General features: G+C 38.0%; 1 non-coding gene across 1 annotated transcript; it reads right to left on the bottom strand.

The window, feature by feature from the left end:
- Positions 1–17,686: 17,686 nt before the first annotated feature.
- Positions 17,687–17,794, bottom strand: LOC112753064 (small nucleolar RNA R71). Its single transcript, XR_003177465.1, has one exon. It is a non-coding gene; the product is annotated as a small nucleolar RNA R71 (small nucleolar RNA).
- Positions 17,795–18,010: the final 216 nt, after the last annotated feature.

Here is an 18,010-nt window from a genome sequence, read left to right on the forward strand (position 1 = left end):
ACACACATCTAAACTGTGGTTGGATGCCCAACCCAGTGAGAGTTTTGACTCTTGGAAAAAGCTTGTTAATACTTTTCTGGCTAAGTTCTTTCCTCCTCAAAGGATGAGCAGGATTAGAGTGAAAGTTCAAACCTTCAGACAAAGAGAAGGTGAATCCCTCTATGAAGTTTGGGAAAGATACAAGTAGCTGATCAGGAGATGTCCTCCTGACATACTCTCAGAATGGTCCATCATAAGCGTGTTCTATGATGGCTTGTCTAATATATCCAAGATGTCCTTGGATAGCTCTACAGGTGGATCACTCCACTTGAAGAAAACACCTGCAGAAGCAATAGAACTCATTGAAATGGTTACTAACAACCAGTTCATGTACACTTCTGAAAGAAACCATGTTAACCATGGAATCTCTCAAAAGAAAGGAGTTCATGAAGTTGAGAATCTAAATGCCATCTTGGCTCAGAATAAGATCTTGACCCAATAGGTCAACATGATCTCTCAACATCTGACTGGAATGCAAACTGCAGCTGGCAGTAATCAGGAAGCTTCTTCTGAAGAAAAAGCTTATGATCCTGACCAACCCACCATGGAGGAGGTGAATTACATGGGAGAACCCTATGAAAACACCTACAATCCTTCATGGAGGAACCATCCTAATCTCTCATGGAAGGATCAACAGAAACCTCAGCAAAGTTTCAATAACAATCAAGGTGGAAGGAACCAGAATAGGTTCAATAAAAAACCACCATTCCCATCTTCTCAAGAGAATATGGAAACCTCTAAGCAGAGCCTCTTTGACTTAGTAACTCTGGTTTCTAGCCTCTCTAAGACCACTCAGTTTCATTAATGAAACAAGGTCCTCCATTAGAAACTTGGAGGTATAAGTTGGTCAACTGAGTAAGAGGATCCCTGAGATTCCTCCTAAAACTCTTCCCAGTAATACTGAGGTTAATCCTAGAGAAGAGTGCAAGCCCATAACCTTGGAGGTAGAGGCCGAACCAGAGGAGATTGGGAAGGCATTGAGCGCCAGTGAAGAAGCCTTCACTGGGCGTTCAACGCCCACAATGGCAGCAACCCTGGCATTAAACACCAGTGAGGACCCCCTCACTGGGCATTTAACGCCCATCCTGGCAGAAAAGCTGGCGTTGAACGCCAGCCAGGGAGCACTAGCTGGGCGTTCAACGCCCAAACAAACCAGCTTTCTGGCGCTAAACGCTAGTGAAGAACCCCTCATTGGGCATTCAATGCCCAACCATGCAGCCATTCTGGCACTGAACGCCAGTGAGGAACCCATCACTGGGCGTTCAACACCCATTCACCCAAGGAAGCTGGCGTTGAACGCCAGTCAGGGTGGACAGCAAGGGCGTTCAATGTCCAATAAGCTGACAGAGCTGGCATTGAATGCCAGTCAAAGCATACCCTTTGAGTGCTCAAGGCCTACTCAAGAACCCTCTAGCCCAGAACCAAAGGAAACCACAAAGACTATTGGGGTTCCTTTGAATACACTTCTGCAGTGCATGAGTTCTGATGACTACTCATCCTCAGATGAGGATGAGAATACTAGGGAAGAGTAAATTGCTCATTTCCTAGGAGCTCTTATGAAGCTGAATACCAAGTTATTTGGTAGAAAGCCAATGGAGGAAAAACCTCCACTGCTTACCAAAGAACTTCATGCTTTGGTTCAGCAAGAGCTACCTTAGAAGCTTCCAAATCTTGGACGCTTTCTAATTCCTTGCACCATAGGCACTATGACTTTTGAAAAGGCTCTGTGTGACTTAGGGTCAAGCATTAACCTCATGCCACTCTCTGTAATGGAGAAACTGGGCATCATTATGGTAAAATCTGCAAACATCTCTTTAGAGATGGCAGACAAGATAATGAAGAAGCCACATGGCTTAGTAGAGGATGTCCTGGTAAATGTTGAAAACCACTACATCCCTGCGAACTTCATTATCTTGGATATTGGAGAGGATGAGGATGACTGTGTCATCCTTGAGAGACCCTTCTTAGCTACTGCAAAAGCCATGATCAATGTAGCTAAGGGAGAAATGATTTTCCAATTAGGAGAGGACTATATCTTATTTAAGATGTCCAATCCCAATTCTCCCTCTGATAAGAAAGAGACAACTGTGCAACACCTAGTGTGCCAACCCTCTCTTTCTGTACAGAGCTCTGCAGAGCCCCCAAACATCAATTCTAAGTTTGGTGTTGGGCAGCCATCAACAAGCTCTAAGCACAAAGGTACTAAAAAGAAAGTACCTAAAGGCTGAAGGGACAAGAAAGTCCCAACTGAAGGACTCTTACCTGGCATGAAAGTTGTCTTCACTAAGAAGCCAGTCCTACCACATACAGTGAGTCGTGTCCTATCTCTAGAGCATGTAGAGCTCATTCACAAGAGGACAGGAAGAAGATTCACTGCAAGGGGCAAAAATCTGAGCCCATACTCACCTCCATAAGGAGCTAAAGGTCAAGCTAGTGACGTTAAAAGAGCGCTTGTTGGGAGGCAACCCAACCCTACTCAACCATATTTATTTTATTTTTCTATCAATTATTAGAGTCATGATCATATGCATCAGTCAAGAGACAGAAGTTCATAGCAGTGAAAACAGAGCACTCTAGATGGAGTGTCAAAGTTGAACGCCAGTGAAGAAGCCCTCACTAGGCGTTCAACGCCCCTCATGGGAAGCATTGCTGGCGTTGAATGCCAGCCAGGGAGCAGCCCCTGGGTGTTCAAACGCTAGTGCAGAGAAGCAGGAAATCTAAATTCCCTAGCCTCTCAGGATTAGTGGGTCCCACAGCATCTTTCACCTACCCCACTTATTCCCACCTACTTTCACACTTCCCAATACACAGTTCCCTATAAACCCTAGCCCAATCACATCCATACCACTTCCCCATGACCATCATAACTCCTACTTACCTCCACCCACTTCAAAATCAAATTTTCCACACAAAACCCACCCTATGGCCGAACCTACCCACTCCCTACTCCTATAAATACCCCTTTCCATCACTCTTCCTACACACACCTTTCATATACTACTACACCCACAAAGGCCGACCCTCTCTCTCCCTCTATATCCTTCTATTTTCTTCTTCATCTTCTTCTACTCCATTCTTCTCTTATACTTATTTTTGCTCGAGGATGAGCAAAGTTTTAAATTTGGTGTAGGAAAAGTATAGCTTTTTTTCTTTCCATTACCATTCATGGCACCCAAGGTTGGAGACTCCTCTAGAAAGAGGAAAGGAAAGGCAGTAGCCAATCCCTCTGAATCTTGGGAGATGGAGAGATTCATCACCAAAGCCCACCAAGACCACTTCTATGAAGTAGTGGCTGAGAAGAAAGTGATCCCTGAGGTCCCTTTCATGCTCAAGAAGAATGAGTATCCAGAAATCCGAAGAGAGATCCGGAGAAGAGGTTTGGATGTCCTAACCAATCCCATCTAAGATGTTGGGATTCTTATGGTGCAAGATTTCTATGCTAATGCATGGGTTACTAAAAACTATGACACTAGTGTGAACCCAAATCCAAGGAATTGGATCACCATGGTCCGAGGAAGAATCTTAGATTTCAACCCGGAAAGTGTGAGGTTGGCGTTCAACTTGCCTCTATTGCAAGGAGATCCTCATCCTTACACTAGGAGAGTAAACTTTCATAAGAGATTGGATCAAGTGCTCTCAGACATCTGTGTGGAATGAGCATAGTGGAAAAGGGATTCCCAAGGCAAGCCCATTCAGTAAAGAAGGGTTTACCTAATGCCCTCAGCTAGAGGATGGTTGGAATTCATCCAAAGATCCATCATCCCTACTAGCAATTGGTCAGAAGTGACTGTTGACAGAGCCATCATGATTCACTACATCATGATTGGAACTGAGGCGGAAGTACATGAGGTGATTCCTCAAGAATTGTACAAGGTATCTGAGAAGCCTCACACGAATACCAGGTTGGCATTCCCACACCTCATGATATGTGCTTCAAATTTCATGATATGAAGAGTTCGAGTGTTATTTAGAAGATTTTATTAGTTTACATTTTTAGAATGTTTTAATTTAATTTGATGTATTTTGATTTTATTTATTTAATTATTAGATTGGGCCTTATGTTTATGGACTTTAGGGTTTTCTTTGTTTTAACCTAATAAGAGGTTATAAATACCTCATTAACTATTGTAGTCGTAGTATAGAATGATTTAGAGGTTTTCAAAACCCCTTTTTGGTTTCGTGATGAAACCATGGTGTGGACAATTGAGGTTGAGGAGTCCCTTCAATTCAATTCCCAAACTATGCCGTTGACAAGTTAGGTTGAGGAGTCCCTTTCTTGTTGCGTCAAGAAATTGGGTAGAAAGTAGAGTGATTCTCTTTGTACTCAATTTCAATCTATCCTTTTTATTTTTATTTCAATTTCAATGTATTCTTTTTATTCACATGAGGTGATTCCTTAAGAATTGTACAAGGTAGCTGAGAAGCCTCACACGAATACCAGGTTGGCATTCCCACACCTCATCTGTCACCTATGCAATTCAGCTGGAATTGTCATAAATGGAGATATCTCCATTAGGGAAGATAAGCCCATCACTAAGAGGCGAATGGAGCAAACCAGAGTGCATTCACAAGAGCATGTGCATCCGCCTCATCATGAGATCCCTGAGATGCCTCAAGGGATGTATTTTCCTCCCCAAAGCTATTGGGATCAATGGCAAACTTCTCTTGGAGAATTGAGCACTAACATAGAGCAATTGAGGATGGAACATCAAGGACATGCCACCACCCTCAATGAGATAAGAGAAGGCCAAAGAGCCATAAGGGAAGACCAAAGGGCTATAAGGGAAGAGCAACAAATGCAAAGGGATGACATAGAAGAGATCAAGCATCACATTGGATCCTCAAGGAGGAGTACCAGGCGCCACCCTTAAAGGTGGATTCATTCTCTTTTACATCTTTTCTTGTTATTTTTCTATTTTCTGTCTGTTTATTTATCTGTTCTATTGTTCTAGTTGCATGATCATTTGTATTGATGTCTTAAAAGTTGTAAAATATTCCATATATCTCTCACCTTACTTAAATAATTTTTTTAAAAGAATTAAGAGATGCATGAATTTCAAGTTTAAAATAAGATTAGTTTAATTAGTTTGATGTGGTTCCATTTACTTTTGTTTTTTGAATATATGATTAAACAGTGCATATTTGAAGTTGAAATTTTAGAATGTTAGCTCTTGAAAGAATAAGAAAAAAGGAAAAAGGAAAAATACTATTGATAATCTGAAAAATCTAAAAATTGATTCTTGAAGCAAGAAAAAGCAGCAAAAGAAAAAGAAAAAGGTATGTTGCAAAAGAAAAAAATATAAATTCATGCAAAAGAGAAAGAAAAATGGCAAAAAGAAAAAGAAAAAAAATAAAAAGCAAAAAAATTCATTACTGCACAAAAATACAAAAAAAGGAGGGCAGATTGAAAAAGCCAGTAACCCTTTGAACCAAAAGGCAAGGGTAAAAGGACCCAAGGCTTTGAGCATTAATGGATAGGAGGGCCCAAAGGAATAAAATTCTGGCCTAAGCGGCTAAACCAAGCTGTCCCTAACCATGTGCTTGTGGCGTGAAGGTGTCAAGTGAAAAGCTTGAGACTGAGCGGTTAAAGTCATGGTCCAAAGTGAAAAGAGTGTGCTTAAAAACTCTGGACACCTCTATCTGGGGACTCTAGCAAAGCTGAGTCACAATATGAAAAGGTTCACCCAGTTAAAGTGTCTGTGGCATTATTGTATCCGGTGGTAATACTGGAAAACAAGGTTATTTTGTTTTCAAAACTTCCTAACTATTTCCTCTCTCTTCTAATTTTCAAAAATTTTCTTCTTCTTATCTCTCTTCTATTTTCGAAATTCACTAACTAATTTTCAATTCTTTTTAATTAATTAACCTTAATTTTTGAAATAAATAAATAAATAAAATAAAAACAAAAAAATATTTTAATTCTTGTTTATCTTTTCTACTTCTAATTCTTCACCTTTCTTTATTCGAATTCTTCTTCTACTTCTTCTATCTTCATTCTTCTTTCTCTTCTTCTACCTTTCTTCATCATGGACTCAAATGGGAATGAGGAGTTCAGAAGAACTCCGGGGTCCTATACAAACCCCACTGCTGACTTCTATGGAAGAAGTATTAGCATACCACACATCAGAACAAGTAGATTTGAACTAAACCCTCAACTCATTACTATAGTGCAGCAAAACTGCCAGTACTCTGGACTTCCACAGAAAGAACCAACTGAGTTCCTGGTAGATTTCTTAAAAATTGCTGACATAATATACAATGAGGGAGTAGACCACTATTACTCTTCCCTTTTACTGTAAAGGGCCAAGCAAAGAGGTGGTTGGATAACAGCCCAAAGATAGCTTGAAAACTTAGAAATAGTTAGTAGACAAGTTTTTAAATCAATACTTTCCTCCAAGAAGAGATGACCTCAGCTAGCTGGCATTCCATGCCTCAGAGACCTCATAGCACGTGGATCTTTATCAAGCTCAGCCCAAACACTCACCAAGTGGGTCCAAAAGTGGATTTTAGCACAAAATAGACTATTTTACCCTTACTAGTCATCTATTTAGTATTTAAGGGATTTTATTTATGTAATTAGAGATTTTTTTGACCATCTTCGTATCATACATGTTTACTGTGTGGTTTTAGCATCAGCATGAGTTTCTAAACCTCCTAGGTTGAGGGGAGAAACCCTGCTGAGTCCTATGAAATAATAAAAGTACTATTATTTCTTCTTCGATCCGTGTTTAATTTATCTCTAAGATGTATATCCAATCTTCATCATGGTGAATAGGATGATCTGACAAATTATCTCTGTTCATCATATTAAGATGAACGTGCCTGACAAACACCCGCGTTTACTTGGGTTCATGTGAATACCTGGCCGAAAAAGCACGAACCAACAACTATGTTTATACATCTCTCAGACGGCTAATCCATGACTTCGTTGGGGACTTTTCGAGACACCAGTTCAGCCGATTTTTGGGGAGATTAGGGTCTCCGTGGTATAGGATTGAATCCATAAAAGTAGCAGTCTCTGATCCGGAAGATTCGACCTTGTCTGTGGCGTTTTGAGTAGGAGCGCCAAGAGAATGGACTGCTAGAGCTTCACCCTTCGTCAGATTGAATGACCACGGGCAATGGCATTTGATCTGGAGCAGAGGAGATCAATGACCATGGACAATGGCTTTGATCACATACAGGCTGCCATATAAGAAGATTATTTACAAGCAAAGAAGAAGACAGTAGTACCAGAGTTAATTCAGAAAGGCAAAGCAACTCCAACTCTCAACTCTATTCCTATCCTTTATTACAATTCGGTATTCCTTTCACAACCAACAACCTCTTGATCTGCTTGACTAAGACCTGCAAGATAACCATATCTTGCTTCAAACCACAATCTCTGTGGGATCGACCCTGACTCGCTCAAGTATTACTTGGACGACTGATAATGAAAACTATTGTTAGTCTAGATTTTCACAAAATAGGATTCCATCGTTGAAAGTATAGTTTAGACTAACAATTAATTCCCAAGATCAAATATTAAATTCAATACAAAATATAAACCGAGAGTAATTCAACATCGGTTCGTCTTCCCTAGGAGTTGCAATGAAATGTACAATTATTGGCTTTGACAGAGCAAGAGCATGGGAAATTGTGAATGAAAGCAAGAGAGAAAGAGAATGTAAATAGCAAGAAATTAAATGATCATGCAAGGAATTAAAAGAAAGCAAGTAAACATGCAAGGAATATAAATGGCGACTCTTGGCAAGAATTGGAGAGTTTAGGATTCCTATCCTAGTTATGGACCACAAACATGGCAATTGTGTGGAATCAATTCAAATTAGTCAATCCTCCTTGAGAATTAGTCAAAAGCATAATTGATCTCAATCCATAAGTCCTAGTCAACTCACTAATTACTTAGTGAAAGACTAGCGTCAATGGAAACCAAACCAATTAACTATTCTCACACAATGCGGAATGGACATCTATAACTCAATTCCACCCAAACATCTAATTTCTCAACCAAGAGTGTGAAGACTAAATATGCAAGAAATTAAACATCAAAGCAATAAAAGTCAAAGCAATAGAATGCAAGGAAAGGAAACTTAGAATGCAAGAAAACATCTTGGCAAGTAATTGAGAGCTAAGGTTACCTATCCTAGACATTGACCACAAACACATGATGATTATGAAGAGTTAATCCTACTTAGTTAACCTTGCATTGAAGATAAGTCAAATAGGCATAGTTAATTTCAATCCCTAAGTCCTATGTCAACACTAAGGGGTCACATAGAGTCAAGGGAGACCAAATCAACTAACTACTCTAATATATCAAACAAGAATGGACATCAATGACTCAAGGATCACCAAAGTCAACAATTTCAAGCCAAGAGTAAGAAAAACTAAGTGAAGACTAAGCCAAGCATTTTATCAAACACTTGGTATGCATGAAAATAAAATAATATTAAATTGCAATAAAATAAATTCTACAACTACCAAAGCAAGAAAGTGACAATGACAACTAAAGAAAGCAATAAATGACATGGAAACATAAAATTGCATTAATTAAAAATCAAAATGACAAGAATGTTCATAAAATATAAAATGACAAAATAAAGGAAATAGCAAGAAAAATGAAGAAGAAGAAGAAAGATGTAATAATAATAAATGACAAGGAAAAGTAAATGAAAACAACAATTAAACATAGAAATTACAAGAAATTAAACTAAAGAACCCTAATTCTAGAGAGAGGGAGAGCTTCTCTCTCTAGAAACTAAGAGAAAAATAACAAAAGCTAATCCTAATTGTCCCCCCTTTGGTACACGAAATCGTGATCGCACACTTTTCACATAACTCCGTGCAGCTGACCAGCAAGTGCACTGGGTCGTCCAAGTAATACCTTACGTGAGTAAGGGTCGATCCCACGGAGATTGTCGGCTTGAAGCAAGATACGGTCATCTTGTACATCTCAGTCAGGCAGATTCAAATGGTTATGGAGATTTGATAATTAAAATATTATTAAAACATAAAATAGGATAGAAATACTTATGTAATTCATTGATAGGATTTCAGATAAGCGTATGAAGATGCTTGTTGCTCTTGAACCTCTGCTTTCCTATTGCCTTCATCCAATCATTCATACTCCTTTCCATGGCAAGCTATATGTTGGGGGATCACCGTTGTCAATGGTTACCGTCCGTCCTCTTAGTGAAAATGGTCCAAAATGCGCTGTCACCACACGGCTGATCATCTGTCGGTTCCCACTCATGTCGGAATAGGATCCATTGATCCTTTTGCGTCTGTCACTACGCCCAACACTCGTGAGTTTGAAGCTCGTCACAGTCATCCCATCCCAGATCCTACTCAGAATACCACAGACAAGGTTTAGACTTTCCGGATCTCAAGAATGCTGGCCATGGAGTCTAGCTTATACCACAAAAACTCTAATATCTCGGACTCGGTCCCCTGTATTAGATATCCAAGAGATATGCATTCAAGCTTGTTTTCATGTAGAACAGAAGTGTTTGTCAAGCACGCGTTCATAGGTGAGAATGGTGATGAGTGTCACTTGATCATCACATTCATCATGTTCTTGGGTGCGAATGAATATCTTGGAATAAGAATAAGCTTGAATTGAATAGAAAAACAATAGTACTTTGCATTAATTCATGAGGAACAGCAGAGCTCCACACCTTAATCTATGGGGTGTAGAAACTCCACCGTTGAAAATACATAAGAACAAGGTCCAGGCATGGCCGAATGGCCAGCCTCCAAAACGTGATCAAGATATCAAAAGATAGTCTCAACAATGATATAAAGGTGATCTAAAGATCTCAAGATGAAAATACAATAGTAAAAGGTCCTATTTATAGAGAACTAGTAGCCTAGGGTTTACAAAAATGAGTAAATGATGTAGAAATCCACTTCTAGGGCCCACTTGGTATGTGCTTGGGCTGAGCATTGAAGCATTTTCGTGCTTGGGCTGTTCTTGGAGTTAAACGCCAGCTTTGGTGCCAGTTTGGGCGTTTAACTCCAATTCTGGTGTCAGTTTGGGCGTTTTACACCAGAATTTTTATGCTAACTTGGAACGCTAGTTTGGGCCATCAAATCTCGGAAAAAGTATAGAGTATTATATATTGCTGGAAAGCCCAGGATGTCTACTTTCCAACTCAATTAAGAGAGCGTCAATTGGGCTTCTGTAGCTCCAGAAAATCCACTTTGAGTGCAAGGAGGTCAGAATCCAACAGCATCTGCAGTCCTTTTCAGCCTCTGAATCAGATTTTTGCTCAGGTCCCTCAATTTCAGCCAGAAAATATCTGGAATCATAGAAAAATACACAAAATCATAGTAAAGCTTAGAATTGTGATTTTTATTTAAAAACTAATAAAGATATAATAAAAATTAACTAAAACATACTAAAAACATACTAAAACAATGCCAAAAAGCGTATAAATTATCTGCTCATCACAACACCAAACTTAAATTGTTGCTTTCCCCCAAGAAACTAAAAAAAAATAGGATAAAAAGAAGAGACTATACAATAAATTCCGAAAACATCTATGAAGATCAGTTTTAATTAGATGAGCGGGGCTTTTAGCTTTTTGCTTCTGAACAGTTTTGGCATCTCACTTTATCCTTTGAAGTTTAGAATGATTGGCATCTATAGGAACTCATAATTCAGATAGTGTTATTGATTCTCCTAGTACAGTATGTTGATTCTTGAACACAGTTACTTTATGAGTCTTGGCTGTGACCCTAAGCACTTTGTTTTCCAGTATTACCACCGGATACATAAATGCCACAGACACATAACTGGGTGAACCTTTCCAGATTGTGACTCAGCTTTGCTAGAGTCCCCAATTAGAGGTGTCCAAAGCTCTTAAGCACACTCTTTTCACTTTGGACCACGACTTTAACTGCTCAGTCTCAAGCTTTTCACTTGACACCTTAACGTCACAAGCACATGGTTAGGGTCAGCTTTGGTTTAGCCGCTTAGGCCAGGATTTTATTCCTGTGGGCCCTTCTATCCATTAATGCTCAAAGCCTTGGGTCCTTTTTACCCTTGCCTTTTGGTTTAAAGGGCTATTGGCTTTTTGCTCTTGCCTTTTGGTTTAAAGAGATATTGGCTTTTTCTGCTTGCTTTTTCTTCTCTTTTTTTTCTTTTTTTTTTCGCCTTTTTTTTTCGCAAGCTTCTTCTTTTTCACTGCTTTTTCTTACTTCAAGAATCAATTTTATAATTTTTCAGATTATCAATAACATTTCTCTTTTTTCATTATTCTTTCAAGAGCCAACAATTTTAACATTCATAAACAACAATATAAAAAATATGCACTGTTCAAGCATTCATTCAGAAAACAAAAGTATTGCCACCACATGAAAATAATTAAGCTATTTTAAAATTCGAAATTCATGTACTTCTTTTTCTTTTTCAATTAAGACATTTTTCATTTAAGAAAGGTGACAGATTCATAGGACATTCATAGCTTTAAGGCATAGACACTTAGACACTAGTGATCATGTAATAAGACACAAACATAAATAAAACATAAAGCATAATTTTCGAAAAACAGAAAAATAAGAACAAGGAAATTAAAGAACGGGTCCACCTTAGTAATAGCGGCTTGTTCTTCCTCTTGAAGATCTTATGGAGTGCTTGAGCTCCTCAATATCTCTTCCTTGCCTTTGTTGCTCCTCCCTCATGGCTCTTTGGTCTTCTCTAATTTCATGGAGGAGGATGGAATGTTCTTGGTGCTCCACCCTTAGTTGTTCCATATTGGAACTTAATTCTCCTAAGGAGGTGTTAATTTGCTCCCAATAGTTTTGTGGAGGAAAGTGCATCCCTGATGCACGGAAACTTATCTCTCAATAAATTTCCTTCGGCAAGTATACCGAATTGTTGTCAAGTAAAAACTCACAGTAGAGTGAGGTCGAATCCCACAGGGATTGATTGGTCAAGCAACTTTAATTGGAAGAATGTTCTAGTTGAGCTAAGCAGAAAGTGAGTTGAGAATTGCAGGAAATTAAATGGCGGGAAAGTAAATAGCATAAAATAAATGACGGGAAGTAAATTGCAGAATCTTAAATGGGGAATGGAAGTTTAGCATGAAAGTAAATGGCAATAAGTAAAGAGAATGGGTAAGATCAGAAATGGGGAATTCATTGGGCTTAGGAGATGTTGCATTCTCCGGATCAAGTTAATTTTCATCTCTTCCTCAATCAATGCATTCATTGATCTCTTTGGCAATCTTAAGTGATTGAATTCCAATTCCTTGGTAATTCAATCTCTCAAATCAGATCAATAGCCAATTCCTTGGTCTAATTGCTCATGAGAAGAGATGAAGTGTGGTCATTGATTATACCACATGTATTTCCAAATCAAAGTATTAGGAGAATTATATGTCACCATATCCGCCCAAACCCCAATTTAGTCCAACATGAGAAAGCATTTCTAGCATGATCTCTTCATTCCTTTTCCAAGGTTCAGAAGAGATCCAAGTATGACTAGCTTCTTTTCCAAGATAACTACTCAATTGGATGAAGATTGAAAGCTTTCTAGTAAAATCAAGAGAAAAGAAAGAAGAAGAATAATGAAAACTATTATTGATCCATCAAATTACAACAGAGCTCCCTAACCCAATGAAAGGGGTTTAGTTGTTCATAGCTCTGGGAATGGAAAGCAAAGATGGAGAGTACATTTTGAAAGTTAAACTAGAAGTGTAGAGAAAGTAAAATACAGAGAGTAATTCTAATAATGCCCAAAAGCCCCCTTTCTCTAGCTCAAAGCTACTCCTATATATACTACTCTTCTGATCTTCTAGTTGATTTTTCAAGTCTTGGATGTGGGCCTTTGGATCTTGAGTTGAAGCAGTTATCTTCTTCAGTGGGCTTAGCTTTACTTGCAGAGAAAGTGTGAAGTAGGCAGGGACTTTAGCTTAGGGCGTTAGTGGTGTTAACTGATGCCAGGGCTTTTGGCCAGTTTCACTGACCTTTTCTTTACTGTTTTTAGGGTAGTTTCATGTATTTCCTTAGAAAATTAGCTAGTTTTGGGTAGATATTCACTTACATCTTGATTCAAGCATACATTGTGCACTTTACATGATTTCATGAGGATTTTGCATGAATTTAAGGACAAAATTCGATGTTGCATTTCCCATGACTTGGACTAGAACTTTGATGCACGTTATTGCTTGATTTCAGGACAAAGGAAGCAAAGAAGAACCAGATTAGTGGCTACGTTAGTTACACTAACGTTAACACTAACGTGGAATGGGAATAACTTGCAAAGTTAATGAGAAAAGTGATTGCCAATAACGCTCTCGAAGCCATCATTGCCCACGTTAAGAGTCACGTTAACTAAGTTAACGTGAACTCTAACGTGGAAGTAAAGAAATGGAGCCAACGTTAGTGACACTTAACATTATCACTAACGTTGGACCAAGATCATGAGTGGCCACGTTAGAGTCCACGTTAACTTAGTTAACGTGGTTAACGTGGCCTCTAACGTTAAGAAGAAAGGGGGGGGAGCCAACGTTAGTGACATTCAACAATGTCACTAACGTTGGCCAAGGCACATTAAGCCACGTTAACCTAGTTAACGTGGAAGCTAACGTGAAGGAACAAAGTGGTCGACAACGTTAGTGACACCCAACATTGTCACTAACGTTGGAAGCACACAAGCCCCCAATGAGCCACGTTGACTCCCATGTTAACCTAGTTAACGTGGAAGCTAACGTGAAGAAAGAAGGTGATTGATGAACGGATAATTTATATGCTTTTTGGCATTGTTTTTAGTAGAATCTGGTTACTTTTAGAGATGTTTTAATTAGTTTTTATGTTAAATTCACATTTCTGGACTTTACTATGATTTTGTGTGTTTTTCTGTGATTTCAGGTATTTTCTGGCTGAAATTGAGGGACTTGGGCAAAAATCAGATTCAGAGGTTGAAGAAGGACTGCTGATTCTGTTGGATTCTGACCTCCCTGCACTCAAAATGGATTTTCTGGAGCTACAGAACTCAAAATGGCGCGCTTCCAATTGCGTTGGAAAGTAGACATCCAGGGATTTCCAGAAATATATAATAGTCCATACTTTGCCCAAGTTTAGATGACGCAAATTGGTATTCAACGCCAGCTCTCTGCCCAATCCTGGCGTCCAGCGCCAGAAACAAGTTGCAAAGTGGAGTTCAATGCCCAAACTGGCACAAAAGCTGGCGTTCAACTCCAGAAAGAGCCTCTGCACGTGGAACACTCAAGCTCAGCCCAAGCACACACCAAGTGGGCCCCGAAAGTGGATTTATGCATCAATTACTTACTTCTGTAAACCCTAGTAACTAGTTTAGTATAAATAGGACTTTTTACTATTGTATTAGATATCTTTTGATCAGTTGTATGCTATCTGAGATCACGTTTTGGGGGCTGGCCATTTGGCCATGTCTGGACCTTTCACTTATGTATTTTCAACGGTAGAGTTTCTACACTCCATAGATTAAGGTGTGGAGCTCTACTGTTCCTCAAAGATTAATGCAAAGTACTACTGTTTTCTATTCAATTCAACTTATTCCGCTTCTAAGATATTCATTCGCACTTCAACCTGAATGTGATGAACGTGACAATCATCATCATTCCTTATGAACGCGTGCCTGATAACCACTTCCGTTCTACCTTCGATTGAATGATTATCTCTTAGATCTCTTAATCAGAATCTTCGTGGTGTAAGCTAGATTGATGGCGGCATTCATGAGAATCCGGAAAGTCTAAACCTTGTCTGTGGTATTCCGAGTAGGATTCTGGGATTGAATGACTGTGACAAGCTTCAAACTCGCGAGTGCTGGGCGTAGTGACAGACGCAAAAGGAGGGTGAATCCTATTCCAGCATGATCGAGAACCTCAGATGATTAGCCGTGCTGTGACAGAGCATTTGGACCATTTTCACAAGAGGATGGGATGTAACCATTGACAACGGTGATGCCCTTGCATAAAGCCAGCCATGGAAAGGAGTAGGATTGATTGGATGAAGGCAGCAGGAAAGCAGAGATTCAGAGGAACGAAAGCATCTCTACACGCTTATCTGAAATTCTCACCAATGAATTACATAAGTGTTTCTATCCTTATTTTCTGTTTAATTAGTATTATTTTCGAAAACTCCATAATCAATTATTATCCGCCTGACTGAGATTTACAAGGTAACCATAGCTTGCTTCAAGCCGACAATATCCGTGGGATCGACCTTTACTCACGTAAGGTTTATTACTTGGACGACCCAGTGCACTTGCTGGTTAGTTGTATCGAAGTTGTGACAAATTATGAATTGAGATTAGAGCACCAAGTTTTTGAAGCCATTACCAGAGATCACAATTTCGTGCACCAAGTTTTTGGCGCCGTTGCCGGGGATTGTTCGAGTTTGGACAACTGACGGTTCGTCTTGTTGCTCAGATTAGGTAATTTTCTTTTTGTTTTCTTTTCAAAAAATTTTTCAAAAAATCTTTCAAAAATTTCTCCTTTGTTTTCGAAAAAAATTTTAAAATAAAAATGTTTTCAAAAATATATTTTTCTTCAGAATTTTTAAGAATGAATTCTAGTGTTTCATGAATCATGTTGAAGCCTGGCTGGCTGTAAAGCCATGTCTAATTCCTCTGTAGGGCATGTTAGGCTTGTCATGTCTGAGTTACATACTAAAGCTTGGCTGGCTATTAAGCCATGCCTGACCCTTTGATTGGAACTTTAGACTAAAGAGCAAAAGATTCCTGGAATTCATATTAAAAATTTTGGAATCCTTATTTTTCTTTTTCAAAATGATTTTCGAAAAAAATTAAAAGAAAATACAAAAAAATCATAAAATCATAAAAATAAAAAATATTTTGTGTTTCTTGTTTGAGTCTTGAGTCAAGTTGAAAGTTTGGTGTCAATTGCATGTTCATCTTGCATTTTTCGAAAAAATTCATGCATTCATAGTTTTCTTCATGATCTTCAAGTTGTTCTTGGTAAGTCTTCTTGTTTGATCTTGATGTTTTATTGTTTTGTGTCTTTTCTTGTTTTTCTTATACATTTTTGCATTCATAGTGTCTAAACATGAAAGATTTCTAAGTTTGGTGTCTTGCATGTTTTCTTTGCATTAAAAATTTTTCAAAAATAAGTTCTTGATGTTCATCATGACATTCAAAGTGTTCTTGGTGTTCATCTTGACATTCATAGCATTCTTGCATGCATTCATTATTTTGATCTAAAATTTCCATGCATTGAGTCTTTTTCATGTTTTTCCCTCTCATCATTAAAAATCCAAAAATCAAAAAAATATCTTTCCCTTTTTCACTCATAAATTTCGAAAATTAGATTTGACTTTTTCAAAAATTTTTAAAATCTAGTTGTTTTTATGAGTCAAATCAAATTTTCAATTTAAAAATCTTATCTTTTTCAAAATCTTTTTCAAAAATCAAATCTTTTTCATTCTTCTTATTTATTTTTGAAAATTTCAAAAATATTTTTCAAAAATCTTTTTCTTATCTTTATCTCCTAATTTTCGAAAATAACATCATCAATTAATGTTTTGATTCAAAAATTTCAAGTTTGTTGCTTGCTTGTTAAGAAAGATTCAAACTTTGAGTTCTAGAATCATATCTTGTGATTTCTTGTGAATCAACTCATTAATTGTGATTTTAAAAATCAAATCTTTTTCAAAACTAATTTCAATCATATCTTTTGAAAAATATCTCCTTATCTTATCTTTTTCAAAATTTGATTTCAAAATATCCTTTCTAACTTCTTATCTTTTCAAAATTGATTTTCAAATTTGTTTCAACTAACTAACTAACTTTTTTTTTGCTTCTTATCTTTTTCAAAACTACCTAACTAACTCTCTCTCTCTCTAATTTTCAAAAATATCTTCCCTCTTTTTCAAAATTTCTTTTTAATTAACTAATTATTTTAATTTTTTATTTTAATTTTCGAAAAATTACTAACCTTTTTCAAAAACTATTTTCAAAAATCACTAACTCTTTTTCAAAAATTATTTTCGAAAATTCTCCCTCTCTCTCATCTCCTTCTATTTATTTATTCATCTACTCACACAGGGACCTCTATACTGTGGTAAAAAGGACCCCTATTATTATTATTTTTCTGTCCCCCTTTTTCATATGAGCAAGAGCAAGGACAAGAACATTCTTGTTGAAGCAGATCCAGAACCTGAAAGGACTTTGAAGAGAAAACTAAGAGAAGCTAAAATACAACAATCCAGAGATAACCTTTCAGAAATTTTCGAACAGGAAGAGGAGATGGTAGCCGAAAATAATAATAATGCAAGGAAGATGCTTGGTGACTTTACTGCACCTAATTCCAATTTACATGGAAGAAGCATTTCCATTCCTGCCATTGGAGCAAACAATTTTGAGCTAAAACCTCAATTAGTTTCTCTGATGCAGCAGAACTGCAAGTTTCATGGACTTCCATCTGAAGATCCTTTTCAGTTCTTAACTGAATTCTTGCAGATATGTGATACTGTTAAGACTAATGGAGTAGATCCTGAAGTCTACAGGCTCATGCTTTTCCCTTTTGCTGTGAGAGACAGAGCTAGAATATGGTTGGACTCTTAACCTAAGGACAGCCTGAACTCTTGGGATAAGCTGGTCACGGCTTTCTTAGCCAAGTTCTTTCCTCCTCAAAAGCTGAGCAAGCTTAGAGTGGATTTTCAAACCTTCAGACAGAAAGAGGGTGAATCCCTCTATGAAGCTTGGGAAAGATACAAGCAGCTGACCAAAAAGTGTCCTTTTGACATGCTTTCAGAATGGACCATCCTGGATATATTCTATGATGGTTTATCTGAGCTATCAAAGATGTCATTGGATACTTCTGCAGGTGGATCCATTCACCTAAAGAAAATGCCTGCAGAAGCTCAAGAACTCATTGACATGGTTGCTAATAACCAGTTCATGTACACTTCTGAGAGGAATCCTGTGAGTAATGGGGCGCCTATGAAGAAGGGAGTTCTTGAAATT

Source organism: Arachis hypogaea, chromosome 15 (genome assembly GCF_003086295.3).
Source record: "Arachis hypogaea cultivar Tifrunner chromosome 15, arahy.Tifrunner.gnm2.J5K5, whole genome shotgun sequence".
In the NCBI taxonomy this organism is placed as follows: domain Eukaryota; kingdom Viridiplantae; phylum Streptophyta; class Magnoliopsida; order Fabales; family Fabaceae; genus Arachis; species Arachis hypogaea.